Raw genomic sequence first — 19,202 nt, 5'->3', positions numbered from 1 at the left:
TTCCAAAAATATACACAAGACCTTATTTGAAAAGCCATCATTGAATTTTCCCTAGATTGTGCACAACAAATTTAATAATGATTTACTTGAACCCAAGCAAATTTCTGCCACACAGAATTTTATAGACTTAAGTAATTTTTGAAAAGGACCCAGGATAGCAATTCTGATTCTCTCTAGATTCTCCCATCATCTCCCTAAACAGACACAGACTCAGTCCAGGAGAAATAATCAAAATCTAATAGATTTAAGGCAAATTTTTAACATTTTTATTTTAATACCAACTGCCTGATTTCCATCGTGTTCACTTCCTAATTTTTATTGCGCCTGCCACAGGACCTAAAATGAAATCATTGCTCTGAACCTAAGCATTGGAATCTAGACCTGACTCCTAGTTTTAATAAATTAACAGAGCATTCCCCCAACTGCCTAAGGGATAAGCAACCCTGCCAGCTGCAGCCATAAGGCAGTGTCTCCCCTTAAATCATTTTTTTCTGGTCTTATTCAGACAATTCTATGGAGAAGAGAATGGTTTTATTGATCCATATATCTTTCTGCAAGTTGTTGAGGGCGGGTTGGGGAGTAAATATCTAAGCTCTTCCCAGTATCTTTTTGTTTTCTTTTCATAGTTTGGTTTGTTTCTGAGTGACAGATATACTGGTAATAGGAGTGAATGATGTCTCTATGTGTGATGGTAATCTTTGTTGAAACTAGCTCTTCCCAAAAATAGCATTCATCTCTTAGTTACAATGGGGACATACTTCTTGATTATGCACATCCTAAAGCAGAATTGGCATTCATAACCAATTAGAATATATCTTTTGTGTCTTAAAAAACTTTTGGTATGAGCGAGGCCCTCAACTGACAGCCATGAAAACATGCTTCTATTGAGAGTGTCTTGACCAAAAATCCACCCAGAAAGTCAGGGCCTTCTAGGTTGAAGATAATTCCAGATCTCATTTCTTCTAAAACAGACCACCCATTCTCAGCAAAATCTGATAACAGATTAGCTTTGATCTTCAAGTCTGGAGGAATGCATTACAGCTGTCACTTTTCCATCCCACCCTTTCCCTCCCCCTAAGCCTGAACCCTGCTTCTAAGCCTAGCCCTGTAGAAATTCCATTTGAACAACATCATACCATATGCAAGGAGATGATGCAAATGAAAGTCTGGGATGCTTTGTGGTGGGATAGGTCAAAAAGGTCCACTTTTCAAATCATGCAGAGGTTAATATTGAACATCTTAAACTTCAAATTTCTGGCATCAGAACTAACTTTCCCACCTGCTATATTTTATCTTATCTTTAGAAACTTTGTGATCATATATTTAGTCCTCCTTCTACCTTTCCTAAGGGTTGATATAAAGATTATCACAAATCATTTCAATTCATCGAAGAATCTTTGAACTTCAACTATGTGCCAAAAATAGTATGAGACTCAGTCTGTGGCCTCAGAGAATACCTAGTATCTAGTAGGACGCACCCAAATAGTAACAATGAGACGATAAATGAACATACCAAAATTAACGCTAGAGGCCAGGTATGGAAAACAGGCTACATTTCATCTGCTAACTCAGATCAGTAATGTGTGGTTGTGTTGTGAGTTATTCTGAGGCACAATCTAGACTCAAAGGCAAAGAGTGCTGGGGTTGCTTAACGGTGTCTGACATGACTCTGGGAGAATGAACTAATAACATAATTGTCAAGTTTGATTTATTCCACAGATACTGATGGCACAGATACAATCTAATACGTGCAGGCATTTTTAAGTACCCGTGTCTCTATTATTATAGAGTTTATATTCTATTGTGGGAGGCAGGCAATGAAAACCGACAAACAAATATGTATTTTTATTAAATAAGTGCTATGAGGGGAAAAAAGGAAGAGGATAGAAAGTAATCAAGAATATCATTTTCAGGCAAAATGGATGAAGGTGGTCAAAAGGAACAAACTTCCAGTTATAAAATAAATAAGTCAGGGGATGTAATGTACAGCATGGTGACTATAATTAATAATACTGTATTGTATATTTGAAAGTTGCTAAGAAAGCAGCTCTTAAAAGTTCTTACCACAGGAAAAAAAAAATCTGTAATTACGTGTGGAGGTAAATGTTAGCTACACTTACTGTGGTGATCACTTAGCAATATATACAAATGCACTGAATCATTATGTAGTACATCTGAAACTAATAAAATGTTTTATGTCAATTATACCTCAATTTTAAAAATACCACTTTAGACATAGATGGTTAGAGAAGTTCTCTCCAAGGAGGTGTTATTTGAGTAGAGACCTGAATTAAGTGAGTCAGAAATTTGGAGAGGACACAGCAGGGCCAGCTTGTCTCTCTGAACTTCACAGCACTTGGGGCCTCAGCTAAGATTTGGAAGCGAGGGACAACCAAATGACTAGAGGCTAGAATCATCAGGAGGTGTTTACACTCACCTATTTGTGTAATTCTGGCTCTTGGCTGAGACCTCGGCAGGGCTGTTAACTAGATCACCTATTAGACATAGGATTTCTCCATGGGGTCTCTCTGCCTGGGCTTGCTTGGGCTTCCTTAAAGAATAGAAGCTCAGTTCCAAGACTGAGTGTCCCCAAAGAAGAAGGGAGAAGTATATAGTGTATTTTTTATTTAGCCTCAGGAGTACGTGATGTCACATCTACCATACTATATTGTTTCAGGCAGTCAGGTCCATCCAAAGTCAAGGGGAGAAGATACAGACTCTGCCACTCAATGGGAGGAGGGTCAAGGTCAACTTGTAAGAAGAACATATGGAATGGGAGATATTGCTGCTGTCATCCACCACCGTACCATGAAGTGAAAGAGTTGGATAGTTTTCCAGAGCTGGCTTTTGATTGGTGAAGGGAAGAAAAGGAGATGAAGAGACAATGAAGGATACTCTATGCCAAAAAGGAGAAAAGGTGGAGTCAGGTCTTAGAGCAAGAAAGAAAAGCTCAGCCACCTCTTACTTAATTATTTGTCATCTTTCACATGCAAAGCTACTGCCAGGACTGCTCTCTCACTTTTTTTGCCTGGTTCCTGCATGAACCCATGCTCACTGAGACAAGAAGATGGTTACCTCTATAAGTGGTCAGCCCTCGTGTTTCAGTAGCTTCAACTCTGTGAAGGTTCTTGACCCCAATGAGGCCCAGCAGTTTTCCTATTGGATCTCCCAGGTAAGAAACAACCTCTTTCAAAGCCATATCCTCTCATTATCCTCACACAAACTCTCCACAGAGGGTCTGAACTTCTGGACTAATGGCCTTTAGTGCAGGAAAAGTGCAAAAACAAAATATTTCTTCATAAACAGTAATAGCAACAGCAACAATATTCCTTTTCGGTGGAAGAACCAGACAGCCTAAAAGTCAATACAAAATACTGAGAGGTGGTGCCCAGATAGCTGTGTTTTTAAAGCATGTGGGTGATTCTAAGGTGCATGGTGGTTGAGAACTACTGCCTGATTTGTCCTAACTCCCTTCCTCACTGCTGCCCCTGCCACCCCTCCCCTTGCTTATTGTGCTCCAGGCCCACTGTCTTCTTGACAAGCCTTTAATAGGCTAAGCATGTCCTTGTCCTGTGGTCTTTGCACATGCTGTCCCCTCAGCCATCAGCACTTCCCCTGGTTATCTGCTTGCCTCACTCCTCAATTCAGGGACCTGCACCAGGACCATAAAGCTTCAAGAAGCAGCCCCCTTTCTCCTTGGATGTCCCACGACCTAGGCCTCTTTGAGTTTCTATCCATTTGTAGCACCATGTTCAAGGAGGCCCAAAAGGTTCACATGATAACTAGAAGTAACCGTCTTAGCTTAGAGTTGGAAAAGAATTTAGCCTTAAAGTTCTGTAATTATACACATTACTGCTCACTTGGCAACTTTACCATCAGATCAAAGAAGCAGTGACTCAGCCTCCCATATGGCCCTTTCTCTGAAAATAAGTCTCTTGATTATATCTACATAAACTCATTGTTCTACTTTCTGAGCAGCCCCTGGCCTGGCTGCAACCCCAACCCCGGTCTGGCTGTTTATTCTCTCTGGCTCTAAGGAGGCTATGTGCATGTGAAGCAGGAGTGGAGTGGGAAGAAACGGCCAGCAGGGATAGCAGTTAGGAGGCCCCATGCAGTGATGAGAGCCAGAGGAGGGAGGTGTTGGGGAGGAAACATGTCCCCTTTCCTCCAGGGTAACCTTTCCAAAAACAGGCATCCTGTCTCTTTTTATCAAAACCACTAACGCATATATATTCTTGCATATCTGGCACTATAAAGTTCCAGATGTTCTGCTCTTGGCTTTCACACACGTCAACAGGAACTTATATTCAGGTCATTCAAGGTGAATGGAAACATGGCAGATGATGTCTGAGACAGGTGTCGGAAAGGGTGTTCATCCAATAGATCTCCCGGAGCCATCCAATTGCCAGACTTGCAAATACCTTGAGCCCAAGCTCTTCACAATCGTATAATTGTTATTTTCAACACCACAGGCACAATCATTTTAGAAGGGACCCTCAGCCACTTGTCCGTGTTTCAGCAGCTTTCACATCCGTCTCCATGATGGTGGGGTCTTCAGGCAACACCTCCAAAGTTTCTCTCTATCCCTATCGTGCCCTATAGAGCAGGCACTGACATGGTTGCAGGGAGTATGACACTCACTGGATAGGGTTGCTCAGTCTCTCTTTTCCCTGCCTCAAGGAAGTGCGGGAAGGGCCAGACCTCTATGATATTCCCACCTGACAGAGAGACCTCTGAATCAGAACTTTGAGAGGCAACCTGGAGGCCACCATTCTCTTGAGGGCCTTGCTTTCTCTGCCAGCAATGGAGGTGGGAGCAGGCTACAGCCTTCCCTAAAGGCACCGGACCTCCTGAGCCCACTGAGCCACCCAACAACTCCCCACAGGGGCTAAGGCCTGTGTTTGAGAAGTAACAGGAAGCCCTCACGTGGCCCCAGCCAAAGTCTCCAATCCAGTCTCACCAGGAAACCCTGACATTCAGGATTATTGGACACTTGGCACCACGAATATAGCTGAGACTTTGAGCGCCTTTTGGCCACTGACATCTTTTCTCTACAAGCTAGAACCTGGCAGCAGGAAAAAATCGCTAAATGATCCCCACGCACACAACTTCTAACTTTGTTTTTCTTTCCACTCACTATGAGCCTGGCACTGTCCTCACAGCAATTCTTCCCTGCCTGCCCTAACGCGAGCCCTGTACTGCGATGAGGAAGAGGAGACTCAAGAAGGAGTAGGAGCCGGTCTGTCTGATGGCTAATTCCTCGCTGCGGTGCTCTGCTATACAGCTCCCATTTCCTTTACAAACAGATAATGACCCAGACAAGCTAAAGAATTTACCAAGTTTACACACTTAGTACCAGAACAGGGATTGGAACTCACTTCAAGACTTGTTCACTTATTTTATTTGCACACTACAATTGTTTGCTTGTTGACTGGAGTTAGACAAATTTATTCCAAAATTCTTAGAGATAGATTAACATTAGCCACGTGCTATAGACCTAATGTTCCTGTCCGCCCCGCCCCACCCCCTCATATATATATGTTGAAACCTAACCTCCCATATCACTGTATTAGGAGGTGGGGTATTTGGGAGGTGATTAGTTCAGGAGGGCAAAGCCCTCATGAATGGGATTAGTGCCCTTATAAAAGAGACTCCAGAGAGCTCCCTGGCCCCTTCCACCATGTGAGGACACAGAGAAAAGAGTCGTCTATGAACCAGGAAGTAGGACCTCACCAGACACAGAATCTACCAGCACCTGGATCTTTCTATCCTACAGAACAGTGAGAAATATATTTCTATTGCTTATAAGCCACCCAGTCTGTGGTGCTTTTGTTACGGCAGCCTAAATGGACTAAGATACCATAAAAGCTCTAAAAACAAGGAGAAAAAAATAGGAGATTGATAAGCCTATTGGATATTAAAATATCTAAGGAGACTTTACAATTAACACAGCTAAGCTCAGCATAAGAATAGACAGAGAAAATGGAATAGAATAGAAAATATATAAATAATTAACATATGTACAAGCACATTTGTCCTATGATTAAAGTTGTACTTCACATAACTGGAGAAGAGATGGAATTTTTGATAAATGGTGTTGGGACCACTGGATAGGTATTTGAAAAGAAAATATAAAATATATTTATATTTCCACATCATTTTTAACTTTAGAGATCTCAGTGTGCAATAAAACAAATATAGAGTTAACACAAAACTGTGGGTGAATTTCTTGAGAGTGGAACATTTATAACTCTGATTCAAATCTTCAGGAAACAAAAGAAAGCACTGATAGCTACAACTATATAAAAATCAAACTTTTATCTATGAGGATCCTGAGGGTCAGAGAATGTAAGCGACGTACTTCAGGCCACAGAGTTAGTGGAAGCTACTGAGTGTAAGGCCAGTTTCTTTGGCTTTACTCTCAGATGTTTCTGTATGCTGGCCATTGTAATTCCCTCCTCCTCCTAATAACCCTCCTGTTCTCTGCTTGAGTCCATATCTGCAAACTGTCTCACACCTACAAAGCCCTTTTATCACTATATGCTCAGAGCCATGGATGGCATTAGGTTCCAGGGTCCTTTGAATGAAATGTGCATCTCATTTTCACTGCGCTAGTTGGCTAAAGTTTAACCTGTGATGGGATTGTGAAGTCGTCCAAAGTTCACCCATGTTGTAATCTGTACATATAGGTAACAGATGAGCCCCAAGTCGGGCAGACGTTGGCTCTGCAGCTGCATCTTTGTTTTCTGCAGCGGTAGGAGGCCAGCTGGACAGCATCTCTCTGGTAACTCCAGTTTAGAAGACACCTCATTGGGAAAGATAATGACATAGAAAACCTATTCCCTGCCCTCAAGTGTCTTGGCAGCAAATTTGGAAATTAGAAGGATGGAGGGGACTTAGAGGTCATGTAAACCAACAACTAGTCTTTCAGGAGACATCGGTGTGAACCCAGTAGGAGATCCTAGGTAATCAAAGCCAGAGCGTGTATGGCACAGAACACGCTGAGGTTCAGAGAAAGGCCGGATCAGAGGCAGAGTGATTGAGGCTCCACGTCACCAAGACAGATGGCTAGTGAGAGTCCCACCCAGGTTCCATTCACTATTTATCCCCACCCGGAGCTCTAAGCCTTCTTCCTGTGGGCGGTACTTCCTGTGTACAGTTGTATACAGCACCACTTCTCTTACCCTCATTGCTCACAGTAGGCCCTGTAGTCTGGGTTGTCACTTTGGGTGAAGACTGAAACATTACCCTGGTCCAGGCAAACACGCCCTCAGGCATTGTGATAATAGGGAATCTGAGAGTCTAGTGTTTGGCATCCTGATAATTAGACAATGAGTTAAAACTGGAAGTGAAGCTCCACTCATTCAGGCAGGTTCTTTGAGGTCACAAGGCAGAGATACAAACAGAGTCTGCAGATCACAGCAATGCGGGCCTATTACAAGGGTCCTTAAGCATACCACCTATGCTGTAGTCATCCTAAGTCTCAATGTTCCCAGCTCCGGGGCAAGGTGCGTTGACAGCCACTAGGAAGGTACACAGAAGCAGCTGGGACTCCCCAGCTGAGAGGCCACTCTCTTCTTGTCTGCTCTATGTTCATCCTCCCCAGAGAGAGAGAGAGAATGTAGTGAGGTTGGTCTGATAAGACCAGGTACACAACACCTTCTTGAGCACAGCCAGTCTCCTTCACCCTGACGCCATTTGTGTTTTGGTTCATATGACAGTTCCCAGTTCCAGCCACCATGGCCAGGAGAACAACCAATTTCATTTCCATTAGAAAGCACTCTCCATGAACTATGGGAACCAAGGTAGGAAACAAAAGGAGTGTGTCGACTTTTATCAAAAGTGAACTGTAGATGTCAGTGAGATTTTACAGACCTCTCCTTCTCTCTTCCCACTACAGCCACTTTAGTTCTTTCGCCCTTTCTATCTTCATTTGCCTGTCTCTGAGATCATTCTTTCTTAGGCCAGACAGAGGAGAGGGCTCTTCTATCCTCTGGAGAAACCTGATATAAAAGGCCCTTCTCTGAGCAGCAAGCATTGCAGCAGGGATCCAAGGTGGAGAGGAAGTCTGAGGAGAAAGGAGGAGGGAGGAGGGCAGGCTTGGCACAGTTTCAGGACTGCTCCAACCACAGCCCATCGGCACTGGGTGATGGTCATTAAGAACAGGTGGTTCAGAGCTACTTAACTGAGGTAGCTGTCACTCCCCTGTTTAGCCACGTCCTTGGGATTGTGATATGTAGACAATTGTCTCCTTAAGCCTGCTCTGCTGCAGGCTGAAAGAAGGGGTGGTCATATCCCTTGGGTTCACTACTCCCCTCCTTAGGACAGCACCCCCATTGAGAAGCAGATGTGACAGCTTTGACTCTTCTGGAAGGGCTGTTAAAGGTTCTTCTCTCTAATAAACCTCCTTCCCAAAGAAGCGATGTGTGGTCTCATTAAACATGCCTGTCTCATTATTAGAGTCACCCAGGGAACTTTTGAAAATCATAGATTTCCAGGCCCCACATCTTATCTACCAAATCAGAGTCTCTGGAGAAAAGGGCAGCCCGAGATTCTATATTTTTATAAGGCTCTCCATGAAATTCTGATGATCAGCCACTTTGGAGAACCAGCTAAACTTAAAGTAAAATTGAAGGAAGCTCTGGAGATTCTATGAGGTATCTATTTGCCTGTGGGAAGGTACCTCCTAAAATGGTGAGTTAGTTAGTGTTTGGATGCCTAGACTCAGGAAAACACTGTGATGAAGGGTGAGGAAGAAGTAAGGCAAGCACATAATCCCCTGGTTTTCCCTAAAAACTTTGGTCTGGTCCCTTATGGAAAAAGGTACTATGACCAGAAACCAAGCATTTGTTTTCATAATGCACTCTGGTCACAAGCAGCAAGGAACCTGAAAGACAGACAGAGATGGAAACTTTCTGCCAGCAGTGTGCTGGAGCTGACCTGCATCCAGTTAGAAAAATCAATTGTTAAATTTTCAAGAATTTTGCAAGCCAGTTGACCATAAGTTGGTAGCTTGTAATGAGCTATGGTGGGAGTAGTTACACCACAGCAATTGGAAAAGACTACAGATTAGAGCCTTTCTGTTTTCTGGAGAGCCAGTTACTAAACATTTACCAGCATCTTACTGCCCTCTTCCTGTTCTTTGGGAACACAGTGCATTTGGTACATAAAGCATTTGGCAATCAGCTGCATAATCACGGAGCACCAGGAGCAGTGATGGGCATGAGATGCCTTCCTCAAGCAACTGGTGGGCAGATGACATCAACAAACAAGGCATAGGAGGACTGATTTGAGTATATGTGAAACACCTGGGGCCACCCAGCAATAACCTGAGAGACTTCCACAGGTGACACAAGTTGATTAAATGTGAACTTAAAGGCTAATAGGGCCTTTTTCGAAGCCACAAGTGAGGAACTTCGAGGTTGCAGTAGACATTCCTCTAGGGTTCCTAACAGATCTCTATGTGATCTCTCCTGAAATAGGGCTGAAGACAGGCTCCCTGCTCTCCACATTGGTCAATTCCACTCTTGGGCAGCTCTAGCTGCTAGAATGCTTTCTCATGTTAAGCAGAAGTTTGCTTGTCTATTTTTTCCCCCACAGCCCCATTTGCCCACTGGTCTCTCCCAGAGCTGTTTGCAATAGAAGCCATATAGGGAAGCTCTATGGTTCCTATGGAACAAACACCTTTACCACAGTCTCCCCTGGGGCTTCTCCCCTTGCTCATAATCCCATCAGGGAGGGTCTCTTTCCAAGTTTGTCTGTACTCTTGAATGTTCCACTTCCAATGGATGTGATAACAAAACAGCACTTTCCACAAACCAAGCTTCCCTCTCCCCTGCCATTTAGAGTGATCTCCATTACTCTTGAACTCTTCCAATATTCTTAATGTCAAAAGCTTTGCTGCCAGAGGTGCAGAATTGATTCTATGGAGTGGTTCACACACTATAATATGCTTTCATTTATTTATCTGAAAGTATCCTACCCTGGGCTGTGTGTCAAGCTGGGCCAGGGAGTGCAAGGCCCTGGGTTTCTGGGCCACATCTCCTTGGAAACCATGTGCTCTGAGAGAAGGCCAAGCAGGGCCCACAGCAACCTGAGGCTCCCTCCTGAAGGGGCTCCCTGCGTTGAGTAACAAGACTCCAGCTACTGCCAACTTCTGCTCTGGCCAGCTCTCAGCTGTAGAAATAGTCAAGCAATGTTTGTAAAAATTGATTCCGTTGAGGATGTTAAGCCTTCTGAATGGGCATGCCTCACGGGGCTTACTTTACGCTGAATAAAATGCATGGTGTCTTGGTAAGAAAATGGGCTTTCCAACCAGATACACTTGAGTTCAAACACCAGCCTACCACTAAAGAAATGACTCTGTCTCTGCCAATCTCTGTTTCCTCACTTATCAAATGTGTACAAATTAAATGGTAAAAACCGTGGGAGCACCTACAACAGGGCTTGGCACATATAAATGCCCTCAACAATGGCAGTGCCCTCTGATTACCAAGACCTTCTTAACAGAGGTTAGGACCAAAGCAGACTTTCGAGTGGCGCAAGGTAGATGGGCAGATGTTAGGCTGCTGGCTTTCAGGCTTGAGATACAGGTCATAAATGAAAGACTATAGATAACTTCGAGAAAATGGAAAAGGCAAAGAAGCCAATTCTCCTCTAGAGCCTCTAGAACAGGGGTGTCCAAACTGCAGCCCACGGGCCAACTGTGGCCCGCAATCCATTGTTAATTGGCCCACAGCAGGTTCCAAAAATATATTTAGTTTACTTAAATAAACCAGGTGAGGCAATACGTACTTCACCTCGAGTGAGTGGCCCGGCTGTTTGTGTATTTTACCGCATATGGCCCTTGGTGAAAAACGTTGAAAAAAGTTTTGGACACCCCTGCTCTAGAAGGAACTCAGCCATGCCGACAGCTTGATTTTAGCCTGCTGAGACCCATTTCAGACTTCTAACCTCGAGAACTATACCAAAGTAAAGTTGTTTTAGTTGTTTTTAAATCACTACACCGTGGTCATTTGTTACAGCAGCAACAGGAAACAACTATAGTCCTTTTCACCTAGAAAATCTACCAATCCCCTCCTCAGATTTTGGGGGATCCCTAGAATCCCCCAGCTTGGTTCTGGCCCTGAATAGTGAGCCACCAATCCGGATGGTGAAGCAGGGAGGCTAAACCTCACTGGCGACAGAACCACCATGGTGAAAGGTAACATTTACTCAGTGCTTCTAAGTACATTGCACATATTAATTCATTTCATTCTCCCCACACATCTGTAATATCCCCGTTTTACAGATGGGAAGCTGAGGCATAGAGATGTTAAGTAATTCATCCAAGGTCCATACACCACTAGCAAGTGGAGGCATGCAGATTTGAACCCAGAAAGTCTTTCTTCAGAGTCCAAGCTCTAAACCACTGCTCCAGGCAGCAAAAAGTCCCATACCCTGAGAGTGTGGGAAGAGCCCTCTCAGATTCTCCCCTCCAGAGACTCACCCTATAGGCATGGCATGAGATTTTAAAAAGCAATTTTTCCCTCCCTCTGGAGATTGAAAAATGATTGGAGAAAGGGTAGAAGCCCACCTACCAACCCCATTTCTGCGACACAATCACCGTCAGAGCCCAGAATGCTTTCTAAGATACTTAGAAAGGAGTATGAGTGATAGAGTGTCCCTCACATACAACTCTCCCCACTCCCACATTAGGTTTGGCTTTTTCCTGAGCTCTAGAAAGAGGTTCCAGTTGTTTCTCAGCTAGCCAGGCCAAAGTGGGGACTGCATGTGACAGGGTGCCCTCCCCCCTCCTGGACACTGCAGGGTGGCCCTGACACAGGTATCAGGCAAGAATAGAGTACAATGATATGGAGAATGGGTTATTGAAGAGTTAATATTTGAAAGGTGCTCAGAATGTTGCCTGGCCCACAGTAAGGCTGTGTAAGCATTTGTTTAATTTATTAACTGAGTTTCTTTCCCTGGACTGAAGGATGCTGGTGGAAGAGTTACGTAAGGCAGTGCTTCTCAAACTTGAACATGTACACACATCACCTGGGGGTCTTGTTAAAATTCAGACTCTGATTTGGAAGGCCTGAGATGGAGTCAAAGATTCTGTGTTTCTAACAGGGTCATGCAGATACTGCTGGTCTGTGCACCAGAGGTTGAGTAGGGAGGGTGCAAGGCCCAGATACCATAGACTGGGAAGCTGGTGTCCTTATGGAAAGGGGCCATGAGGGCCCACTGTGTACCCTGACTGACCAAAACTGGAGGTCTGGCCTTTGAAACCTTTCTCGCTTTCTGGGCAAGTGGCTTTGGGTAGGAAGCCTAACTCAGCCTGGCCAGGATGGTGGCAATGGGCCATTTCCACCGAAGGCTGGCCATGTCTCTCTCAAGCACGAATGAGGCACTTAGCCAGGAAGCCAAGAACAAGCTGACCACTAGAAACTTAAACCCTTCAAAGCCTCCCCATCCCCTACAAAATAAACACCAAGCTCCTTGAGATTCACACCCATGGCTCAAAATCCTGATCTCCTTTCCACCACACCATATGGCTTCCGAAATACTACTGGCTGTAGACAGAAGGCCTCTCACTTCACCAAGCGATTTCTATCACTAGGAAGTCTCAGCTGGCCTTGTGTGCTCAGACAACAAGGGAAACCACACTCCTCTCAGCCTCACAGCGTCCCTTTTGTGGTCCCTCTGCATTCTAAGCCTTCATTTCTTACAGTGTGGTCCATGGACCAGCAGTGCCAGTACCACCTGGAGGCTTGTTAGAAATGCACACTCTCAGGCCCCACCCAGATGGTTGAATCAAACACTGCATTTTAACAAGACACACACACCTCACACACCCCCGGGAGAATTTGTGTGCACATTAAAGTCTGAGAAGCACTGGCTTAAGGCATTCTATTTCTGTGGTTGCCTCAACGTTCACACCCAGCCCCCGTCTCAACTTCCCTCTCCCAAGCAGGTCAGCTTGACCTAGATACTGAGTATAAATTTAGCCTCCTCTCCCACTCTCCTTGGTTACTTCTCCTCTCAGATACTCCAGTCCATTCCTCATCTTCCTCTGTCAGGACCAATTCTGCAACCCCAGCCCCTCCTTAAGTCAGCGCCAGAACCTGTCAGTAGCCCTCATTTAAGAATCCTTGGAATAATTTGTTTTTTCTTTCTAAATAAGAAATCATTTTTAAACTGTGACCAGACCAGTTGCTTTGCACAGGGACATCCTTGTGTTATGTTTTCCACTCTGGCCCTTAAGGTTGACCAAATCCCAGGAGGAGTCTGCCTGGGTGGGACAAAGAGAGAGGTGACCACTTGGAGACAGTTCTGTGTAGAGTTCTTGCCTTTGCAGCACCTTAGATTGTAACAGGGAAAACACAGCAAAATTGTAAGTAGCTGCTACTCCACAGGAGACACCAACCAGGTTCCTTGGGGTTATTCCAAGGAATCAGTATTAGAAATGAGCCAGCAGAGAGTTCTTTCAAGGCCCTGAGGGCCTGAAGATAAATTTCAAACTTAACCTTGGAGTAATGAATGATCCTAGTCCCCTTTTCACTTCCTATGAGAACAGCCTTCACAACTCTTGATGAGGGATTCTTAGTATGTATTTTATGTAGTTTTTAATCCAGTCTATCAATTTCTCTCAGAACATAAAAATACATGCAGAAAATTTATAATATAAATATAGACACTTTTATCAAAGAAAATAAACACTAGTTCACCAAGCAGAGATAACCACATGTTTCCTTCCTATTTTAGTCCTGTATGTCTAATATGTACACACAACTATGTTTTATGCCCTCACATACGTATACGCTGAGATTCCTAACATCCTTTACAAAGTGGGAATTATACCAGAGTTTCATGCACTGCTTATTAACTTAGTATGAGTACTATTTCAGGTCATTAAACATTCTTGGAACACAATTGTTTACATTATGAAATTCTGTCATTTGATTCTGGTTATAATTTATTTAGTCACTCCCCTAATGTTGACTATTTCTTTTGTTTTGATTTTTTGTTGTTGTTGCTATTTTTAATTGTTGATACCTTTCTCATGTGGTTTAATAAGAAAGTTACTTAAAATTTTCATTTCTTTAGCAACTATTTATTGAACACCTACCAAATGCCAGGTACTCAGCCAGGTGGTAAGGATGTAATGATGAATCATTGAGGGCCTCGTGGTTTTGCCAAGAGACAGGCAGGTAAACCAATGCACAGAGTTTAGTAAGGCCTGCAATAAAGGCTTGTACAGGGTGTGAAAAGAGAAAAACTTAGGTACGAATGGTAGGATTCCCTAGACAGTCCTTAGTGCAGAAGATAATTTCAGAAAGTACTAAGTAATGTGTGCCTTCTAAAATAAAAATCATTGTCACTCATATATATGTCTTGACTTATGCCATGTCTGTGTTTAGGGTGGCAATGCATTTTCATGATATTTTCCATATCTATTGTATTTTCAATGATAATGATACATAGCTTCCCAAATTTCTTAAGGCACCAACAATCCTCTGCAGTTCCTCATCCTTACCACATTTTTTTCGCAGTAGGTGTGGAACGAGTACTAGGATGCCAAGGAGAGGATCCATCGCCCTGAAGAGCAGCATCCACAAAGACTAGATGGGTGGCATGTGTTCCAGCCACATGAGCAGGTTCAGAGGAGGACTCCAGATCAGCAAGGGATAGGCACGCACATTAACAGCAAGAAGCCCAATGCTATTAACTGGACAAATGAGGTAGAAATAAGTGGGGAAAGGCTATTGCTCACCCAGGTGCCCTAAGTCTCCAGGGTCTCAGGGCAAGTCCACACACCAAACTAGGACTCCATCCATCACTGGAGCTATAAGGAAGCAACCTCCTGTAACTGTACCTCCTGTGCTGATTATAAACACGTACTCTGATGTGGTTTTCTTGTTTCTACTTTGAGATCAGTCCACACACTCCTGGATAGGGAGTAGACTTGTCCAGTGGCAAGGACTGACATTTGAATTCAAGTTCAAAGGACAGACTTGAATCATTCCTATTGTCAGTCTCCCAGAAAGAGACAGTAAACTGGAATGTAGACATTGCACCTTCGATGGAAAGGAAAATAATGATCATGACCATACTAGTAAAATGGATTAAGAGATTGTTATGTACCGAGCACTTTCATAAGTACGTCACAGGTAAGAACTTATTTAAAACTCACAAATTTCAAGGTAGCTCTCATTACTTTTATAGATGAAGAAACTGAGGCCCAGAAAGGTAAACCCAGGGTCACCCAGCTAGTCAGTGGCAGAATCCATCACTCAGGCTCTGAACCATCACACCCCACTGCTACCTACAAGTTGGAGTCTAGAATCTAGACTTCTAGGAGTCCTGGCATGCATGAAAGAATGCCTCCCCATGGAGTGGGACAGATGGTTTCTGTCACTAGGAGGAGCTAAGCAACATATAGAAGATAAGTGGGCTGTATCTCCTAAGTTACTGGTTCTTGAACCGCGTATTTCTGCGCCCAACCCCAGGCATTCTGCATCAGAATCTCCGTGGGTGGACCTGGGAATCGGTATTTTCATTCCCTCCAGAGATTCTGTTACCCCCCATCCCAACCCATGAAGCAGCATTTAGGAACCATATTATCAGACTATATGCTTTTCTGGGTATCCATTGCCCTCATATTCTCAAGCATGTCAAAAAGTATCTGAAAATTTGAGGACAATCAGAGAAAGCAGAAGCAATTAGTGTGAATTCCCCCAAAGAGTGGATAAAGCTCAAGGAATAAAATTTAAGGCTATCAGTTGCCTAGACCTAGAGAGGGCTGGTTAGTCTGCACTGACAGCATCTGATCAGAAATGTGCCCCCCACAATGATCAGACTCCATTCTCCATGAATGTTACTATATAGGAGCAGGAGCTCAGCCATTACTCAGCCATTTGTCTTACTACAGACACCAAACAGATATAGTTTCAAAGTATTGGATAGTCTTCATTGGAATCACATCAATACCCAGTCTTTATCTCAGTAGATTGGAATATATATTTAATAAAATGGCCGCTGTAAAGAAGACAGGTTGATAAAGACCTAACATTATATATTGTGGTAGAAAATCATTGTATATCATAGTGGTGTTTGTTAAGCCATCCTTCCATCTGCCAGCACATTCCAACCATATGTTATGGGTTGAATTGTGTCCCTAAGAAAGTTGTTAAAGTCTTAACCCCAAGTACCTATGAATGTGATCTTATTTGGAAACAGAATGTTTGCAAATGATCAAGTTAAGGTGAGGTCATTACGGTGGGCCTTAACCCAATATGACTGGTGTCCTTATAAAAAGAGGAAATTTGGACACAGAGATAGATGCACACAGACAGAATACCATGGAAAAATGAAACCAGAAATCAGTATGATGTATCTCATCTACAAACCCAGGAGTACCAAAGATTTCCAGCAAACCATCAGAAAGAAGTAGCAGAGTATGGTACAGATTATCCCTCAGAGCCTTCAAAAGAAACTAGACTGGCCAACACCTTCTCAGATTTCTAGAATCCAGAACTGTAAGAAAATTGATTTTTGTTTTTTAAGCCACTCCATTTGTGGTGCTTTTTTACAGCATCCCTAGAAAACTTACACACGTGACCCCAAGTTCACAGTCAGCTGGACAATTCATATAATAATGAACCTCTTAGCTAGACTCATTCTAAAGTGCACCCAGTTTTGAGAATCACAAATTTTAGAATCAAGCATGTTGTGTATCATATATTTAATAAGGAAGAAAGACACAGAAAGAAAGAGATGGATGGAAAATTCCAGTCCCAAATTATTAACAAGTCATTCACTTCCACCACAGTTTGAAGATGGACATAAGCAGAGAGAAAACACCAAGTGAAATATGCTGTAAACCCCAATGATCTTGTCTGATGAGCTCACGGGAGGTGAGCCCTAATATACATTTATTTATTATAAACATGCACTACATTATAAAACACACATGGAAATATCCAAAAGATAAGACAAAAAATAAGCATAACTAGAGGTTCTATTACATTCTTCTACAGCTCGAGTGGATATTCTTACCCACCCCTAAGCACCCCCAACCACTACCACCACTACAGAGCTCTCATTTCATGACGAGAAGGACAAAAAAACATGGACCCAAGGCCATGAAGGCTTCTCCCTAAGACCCAAAATATGCAAGCCCTGCTCCCAAACTCCTTTGCTACTTATTTGGCTTTGGTAAGAAGGAGTAGAGTCAAAGGAGGAATAATGCCTCTTTCAAAGGGAAGAAGGTCCTTGGTATTTCTCTGTAATCAGATCGATAAAAGTGTAAATACACTGACCATATGGTTTGTTAAACAGATTTCTTTAGTATAGGACCTCACAGAGCTGTTAACATGCTATGTGCTTTGGAAAGCCCCAGGAAGAGCTAGAGTCTGGTTCCCTTGGAATAGTTTGGGAATCCTACAATCTGGGAATAAGGGATTATAGGACTCAACTTGTCTAGGCTCTTTTAGTGTTGATCAGAGGAGTTCTTTTTTTTGCCCACCATGCCCTCCTTGAGTGTTATCTGCCAATTGATTTGATTATTGAACTCTTTTCAGTGAAAACCTCATTAACATTTTGAGAGAAGTAAGTTTGAAATTGAGGTAACCAAAGAAAACTGTTATTTTAAATAACCTTCATTAGAAGCATTCTATTTCTAATTCAAATATAACTAAAAAATTTGTTCACTAGGCTGGGAGTTGAATTACTTCCTTCTAAAAAATTTTCAGAAACATGTAATGAATTTGTCATCAATTGAATTTAAGTTCACATAAGAGGGGTTAATCTTTAAGTTCTAAATACATAATGGACATAAGAAATAGCAAGCATACACAAAAATATTTAGCTCTGCTCACAATTTAAGAAATACAATTTAAAGATGAGTCTTATTAAATTAGCAAGAAAGAAAGAAAAGAGAAAGACAAAATTCTGATGAGTACATTGGATGTTGGTCTAATACACTGAAGCATTTTTTTCATTGGAACAAACATTTTAAAAGTAATTTACCAATATATACTCAGAGCCAAAAAAATGTCTTATACTTTTTTACTGGTTAATTCCACTTCTTAGAAATAATTGAAATTCTGGAACTAGAACAAGAGATGAAGGAGAGGTACTTTTCACATAAATATATTCATTGCATTTTGACTTTTAATGGCAAATATTACAAAAAATCTAAATGTTAAATAAATTTTGGCACATCTCCTAGAAGGAATACCATGCAACCATTGAAATTTTAAATTAAAATGTGAGATATGTAACAACATAAGAAAAAGCTTATATTACAATAAGGGAAAAAACAGCATGATACAAAATTGCATAACAATATGAAAACCATATCCCCAGAAGGATTATAAAAAGATGAGTTCTTGCCGTAGGACAGTAAGATTATAGATGATTTTTGTTGTAATGTTATATTACATTTTCCTTTTAAAAATATTTTCAGAACATAAAATATTTGATGCCAATATACCAGTGTATACCACTAAAGAAGTATTCATATACATTTTAAAACCAAATGAATTTCTGACAAGAAATGTTCAAACAGTCTCCCATTCATCTATAGATGCATTAAAATTCTACTAAGTTTTCAATGATACAAATTTACCTGTCAACTTGAAAGCTGTACTACGGCCCTTAGAAAAATATCATTTCTGGTGCCCAACATGATTATTAAGTAATTTTATAAAATCTATTCTGCTCTTGCTACACCTGGTAATTAAGTTCAAACATCCTGAAGAAGGCCACCTCATATCCCTGAGGCCCAGAAAGAATTTCAATTGCCATTTAAAGCTTCCAATTAGATCACAACATAAAATTACAATTTACTTTTGATAATTTTTCCTCTGGGCCTAATTCTTTTTTACCACCCTTCTAACCTATATTGTAATTATGCCTGCTCAATCTGATGCAAAAACATCCCCTTTTTTCATACTGGGTTTACTGAAATACAACCTGACCTGGCAGTCACTGTCCGATTTAACAATACCTGCTCCTGGAGACAAACTGTCACTCCATGCTTCTGGGAAAGGCTCTCCAACCAACTGAAGACTGACTAATCTTGGACCCCACCCCCACCCTTTGTCAGCTGGCCCTTGAAGCTTTATCACTCTCAGGTGGTAGGACTTGCATGTTTTATCTCTAATATCTGTTTCCATTTTTCTAACCTGGTTTCCTGAATGGACCCTATTGTAATT

This window comes from Rhinolophus sinicus, linkage group LG07 (genome assembly GCF_036562045.2).
Source record: "Rhinolophus sinicus isolate RSC01 linkage group LG07, ASM3656204v1, whole genome shotgun sequence".
In the NCBI taxonomy this organism is placed as follows: Eukaryota; Metazoa; Chordata; class Mammalia; order Chiroptera; family Rhinolophidae; genus Rhinolophus; species Rhinolophus sinicus.
Note: the sequence above shows the minus strand (reverse complement) of the source record.